This window comes from Nicotiana tabacum, chromosome 9, assembly GCF_000715075.1.
Source record: "Nicotiana tabacum cultivar K326 chromosome 9, ASM71507v2, whole genome shotgun sequence".
NCBI lineage: Eukaryota > Viridiplantae > Streptophyta > Magnoliopsida > Solanales > Solanaceae > Nicotiana > Nicotiana tabacum.
In genome coordinates, this window is record NC_134088.1 from 101,125,749 (window position 1) to 101,131,246 (window position 5,498).

At 36.4% G+C, this 5,498-nt stretch overlaps 1 pseudogene; it reads right to left on the minus strand.

The window, feature by feature from the left end:
• Positions 1-614: 614 nt before the first annotated feature.
• Positions 615-2,007, minus strand: LOC107826712 (zeatin O-glucosyltransferase-like; annotated as a pseudogene).
• Between the last annotated feature and the right edge of the window lie 3,491 nt (positions 2,008-5,498).

Sequence of the window (5,498 nt, forward strand, 5' to 3'; positions counted from 1 at the left end):
GGCTGGCATTAGGAGTTAATTGCATTAGGAGGATGATGCGAGGGGTGCAGTGCGCTCTCCTGCATTGTGCCGGCTGATAATGCCCATGTAGATGTTGAGATGACCTTAGTCTTGGAGTTCCTATTGTGCGTGTACGACGCGTTAGATTGAGAAAAGAGTAGTTCATTATGGAAAAATCTCGCGACTAGCGGAATGACCCACTTCCCTTTCCATTTCTAGTTCAGTGTAGGAAAAGGAATCCAACAGAGTTGGAATTTAAATTAGGCCCTTGCTACCACTTTATTGAAAATGGAAGAAAAGAATAACACAATTCAAAGGATAAAAATTTTAAGGCACGAGGATAGAAAAGGAGACCAGCGCATAAAGCACACAAATTACACTATGAATAACTTCACTCTTGCAAAACAACCCAGTAGACTCACATTTATATACTACTACATCAACCCTTAAACTCCTAATTACATGAACCATAAGTAATGAATATTCTAGTATGACTCAAAAGACACACCTCGAATTATGCAGAAATGCATCTTTTTTCCTTGTATAAGTTAAAAAATGATTAAAAAGGGTTTGTTAAAAGAGGTTGACTCTTGAAAAATGAAGAAAAAGAGTAATTATTTTGTGATGTGAGCAATAAAGGAGATCAACTCCAAGCGAGTGAGACCCTCCTCATCCACGACGGACTGCCTAACTCTGTTGGCTAATTCTGCGGCCCTCCGCCTCATCTCATTTCCTTCTTCAGTAGCCATGAGTGTTTTTAATACTTTTTCAATGGTTGCAGATCTAACCAAATCATGTTGATGGAATTCTCTAACTTTAGTACCAATTTTCAGCACATCAGTAATTAGAAAGGCATTACATGGTTGATCTGAGTGCATTGGCCAAGCTGCTATTGGAACTCCCATATTGATGCTTTCTGTGCATGAATTCCATCCGCAATGGCTTAGAAATCCACCTATTGACAAGTGCCCCAGAATCTCCAATTGGGGGTGCCCAGTCTCTAACCACAATTCCTCTTGCTTTCACCATCTCTTCATACCCTTTTGGCAGGTAAACTCTCCGTTCGTCTCTGCTAGTTGAATCACCCTCATTATCTCTATCTGCATCTCTCAGTACCCAAATAAACTTATATTGTCTCTGCTCCAACCCAATAGCGAGCTCTTTGATTTGTTCTTCTGACAATGAAACTGATGTTCCAAATGAAACCAATATGACAGAGTTAGGAGCTTGCTTGTCAAGCCATTCCAGGCATTTATGACGATCAACATTGGAGGAGTTTCTTTCTGGAAATACCACTGGAATTAATGGACCAAGAGCCCATTGAAATTTCTCAGGGAAAAGCAACTTAACTAACTCAAAGAATTTACCTTCCACGTCTTTGCACGTATCATAGATATGTCCGGACAAAAGGTTCTGGCAACTTGCAATCTGCTTTCTTATAAAACTCACGAAATCTGGTGAAAAACAATTGTCAGGGATTGGAAGGTCAAGCTTAAGCAGTTGAGAATCAGTTGGGACGAGTTGAGGAAGATTCTTGCCGGCTGTATGGACAAAAGTAGTAAAACAAGAAGTGCTGTGGAAAACGTAAGCCTCAGTATTGGATAAAGTTCGTATATCCTGAACAGATGAAGCTTTTAGTACGTCATGCACAACTATCAGTCTTCTAGCTTTGCGTGAGAGTTCATGTAGAATTAAGCTTACAGGCTCATGCAGCCCTACAGATGCATGGATTTGGTTTGTAACAATCTCTGAACGTGATTCAACCGAAGAAGCAGTAGTAGTAGCCATTAGCTTGGAATTTGGAGAAACATGGAATTTAGGCGCTGGGAATTCATGGAAATGGATAGAGTTGGAAGTAGTAATAGTGTCCCAACCATGAACCCTATGCTTGGCTTGACGAATGTGATTTTCATACCCAAGAAAATGGACAGGAATATTGTAGGCGGAGATGAGGCGAGATAAGTGGAGGAGTTGATTTAGATGCCCTTGTGCCGGAAAGGGCACCATAACCACAAGCACATCTTTTCTAAGAGTATTGTTAGGCACCAAATATATCCATGTATTTTCGAAAATGGTCTAAAAATACCCCTCGTTATACTATTGGGTTATATATACCCTTCCCGTCATACTTTGGACAAATATACCCTTATTTTGGATGGAGTGCCACATGGCAGCACCAGATCAAAACGACCAATTTTTTTTTTACCCGATCGGTTTTAAAAAACCCACTACCCGACCCGTTTTAAAATTCAGTTTTTTTTAAAGCATATATTTTGTAAAACTGAAAAAAAGAAAAGAAAAGAATTTACAAAATATATATTTTTAAGTATTTTCAGTTATTCTAAAGTATTTTTTTTTTTGTAAAAACTGAAAAAAAAATATTTTTTTGTAAAACCTGGAAAACAAAGACTCTCCTAAAGCAGTGGACTACATATGCATTAGTTTAAAAAAAATAAAAAAAATTGCAAAATATTTTTTTTTCCAGTTTTTACAAAAACAGATACTTTAAAAAACCAAAAAAACTGAAAAATATATATTTTGTAAATTCTTTTCTTTTCTTTTTTTTTTTTACAAAATATATATTTTTCAGTTTTAAAGCATTTTTTAAAAAAATATTTTTTTGTAAAACTGAAAAACAAAAGGAATTTTCAAAATATATATTTTTCAGTTTTTTAAAGTAATTTGTTTTTGTAAAAATTAGAAAAAAAAAATTGCAATTTTTTTTTTTAAACTAATGCATATGTAGTCCACTGCTTTAGGAGTCTTTTTTTTTTTTCGGTTTTTATAATTTTTTTTTTCCAGTTTTTACAAAATAAAAATACTTTAGAAAAACTGAAAAGACTTAAAAATATATATATTGCAAATTTTTTTTTTTTTTCAGTTTTTGCAAAAAGAAATTTCAGTTTTTACAAAATATATGCTTTAAAAAAACTAAATTTTAAAACAGGTCGGGTGGTGGGTTGTTTAAAACGGATCGAGTAAAAAAAAATGGGTCGTTTTTATCTGGTGTTGTCACGTGACACTCCATCAAAAATAAAAGTATATTTGTTCTAAAGTATGACAAAAAGGGTATATATAACCCAATAGTATAACGAGGGATATTTTTATATCATTTTCAAAAATACTGGAGTATATTTGCCCTTTGCCATTCTGGTTATGCTATCTTTTGTGGGTTCAAGCTTCTTATAGCCTCTGCTCTTCAGCAGTACTACATATATATATACACGTGTGTTTTTGCATATGTATGCGTTTTACTTGTTCTTTGGTGAAGTTTCGGGGAATCCACATCTTTTCTTTCAAAATTATTCTTTCTAGTCTATCCAAACTTAATTATATTGACAGTGACATTTCCTTCTGAATTCCCTCTTTATATCTTTATATCTGTCACGATTCAAAATGAAACTAGTCGTGATGACACATAATTCAACCCGCTAGGTAAGCCAATTTTCAACTATCCAATTCCAATAACAATTATTAAAATAATTTAAGTAAATAATTATCTTAACCTTATACATTCCGCAAGAATTGGTAGTATAAATCATGAGCTTCTAAGAATAGAGTATACAAAGCTGGTATGAAATAAATACATTATCTGTTTGAAAAGTACATAAACAGAGTTTTATGAATCTAAGGTTACCATGAACAAGAGGCAGCTACAATAGGAACGCAGGTACATCTTCAAATCTGGCAACCATCGAGTACAGTAACAACAACAGTTAGCATCTGCACGCAATGTGCAGAAGTGTAATATCAGTACAACCGACCCCATGTAATGAGTAAGTAACAAACCTAACCTTAGATTGAAAGCAGTGACGAGTTTTTACCAAGGTCGGGTCCAAAAACTAATAGTCCACAACAGTCCATAATCACGTAAAGTAAATAATACAAGAAGTAACTTAGAGATAAAATGCTCACCTAAATTATGATTTCTAAAAGTAGTTCTTCCTTTCAAGTACATCAGTAAAAACCCAAATCGTTTAACGAAGTTGTCAAAAATATGAATAAGTTTGAAAGCAATAATTTTTCAAAAATCCTTTCAATAATAAATGAGATGTTTCATTTTTATTGCAGATAACCCGTGTAAAACAAATGCATCACTATGCCCATCTGTCAACGTGTGTGAAAAATCATGAATGATGTGATACTGTACATCATGAGAAAAATACATCTCTATGCTTGTATGTCATGTATGCATATCAATGCGATTCAACCCAGTGATAAAATCATATGCATACTCTCAGAGTATCATTTCACTCAGTCCTCCCAGTCACTCAGTCATCCCAATCGCTCAGCACTCGCACTCGGCAATCGCACTTAGTAGGTACCTGCGCTAACTGGGATGTGTACAGACTCCCGAGGGGCTCCTACATCCCAAGCGCTATAATCTGCACGGATAACTCACGTTCTGCATGGACAACTCACGTGCCATTATATAAATATTTGGATCCGCATGGCCAACTCACGTGCTGCACGGCCAACTCACGTGCTGCACGACCAACTCACGTGCTATAGTATAATATAAGGATCCGAACGGATAACTCACGTGCTGCACGGCCAAACTCACGTGCTATAGTATAATATAAGAATCCGCACGAATAACTCACGTGCTGCACGGCTAACTCACGTGCTATAATAAAGCTTATAAGGCTTGCTGCAGGCGGGCAGCCCCGATCCACATAATAATCCTCACAATCGGGCCCTCGGCCTTACTCAGTCATTAATCTTTCCAGTCTCTCGGGCTCACAATGTCATGAAAATAGCCCAAAAATGATGATATGATGTATTAATAAATAACAACAGAGACCTTGATATGATATACAATGAAATGATGTAACGACCCGACCGGTAATTTCGAGAGTTATAATCCAGTTTTCCCCATTTCTACTTATTTTTGTGTTATTCAGCTATATTATGTTATATCGGGTTAGTTGGTTCGGGTCCGGAAGGAACTCGGAGTGAATTGAGATACTTAGTCTCTTAAGTAGAAACTTAAGTTAGAAAAGTCAACCGGATATTGACCTATGGGTAAACGATCTCGGATTTGAATTCTGATGGTTCAGTTAACTCCGTTAGGTGATTTAGGACTTAGGAGTGTGTCCGGAATATGATTTGGAGGTCCGTGGTAGAATTAGACTTGAATTGGCGAAATTGGAAATTTGACGATTTCAGTCGGCAGTGGAAAATTTAATATCGGGGTCGGAATGGAATTCTGGAAGTTGGAGTAGGTTTGTAGTGTCATTTGTGACGTGTGTGAAAAATGTGAGGTCATTCGGACGTGGTTTGGTTGGTTTTCGCACCGGTTGCCGAATTTAGAAATTTAGAAGTTCTTAGGCTTGAATCCGACGGTAATTTGATGATTTGATGTTGTTTTGAGTGATTCGAAGTTTCGACTACGATGGTATGTTGATATATGACTTGTTGGTATTTTTGGTTGAGGTCCCGAGGGCCTCGGGGTGATTCTGGATGGTTAACTGATTTGTTGAAGTTGGAAATTGCAG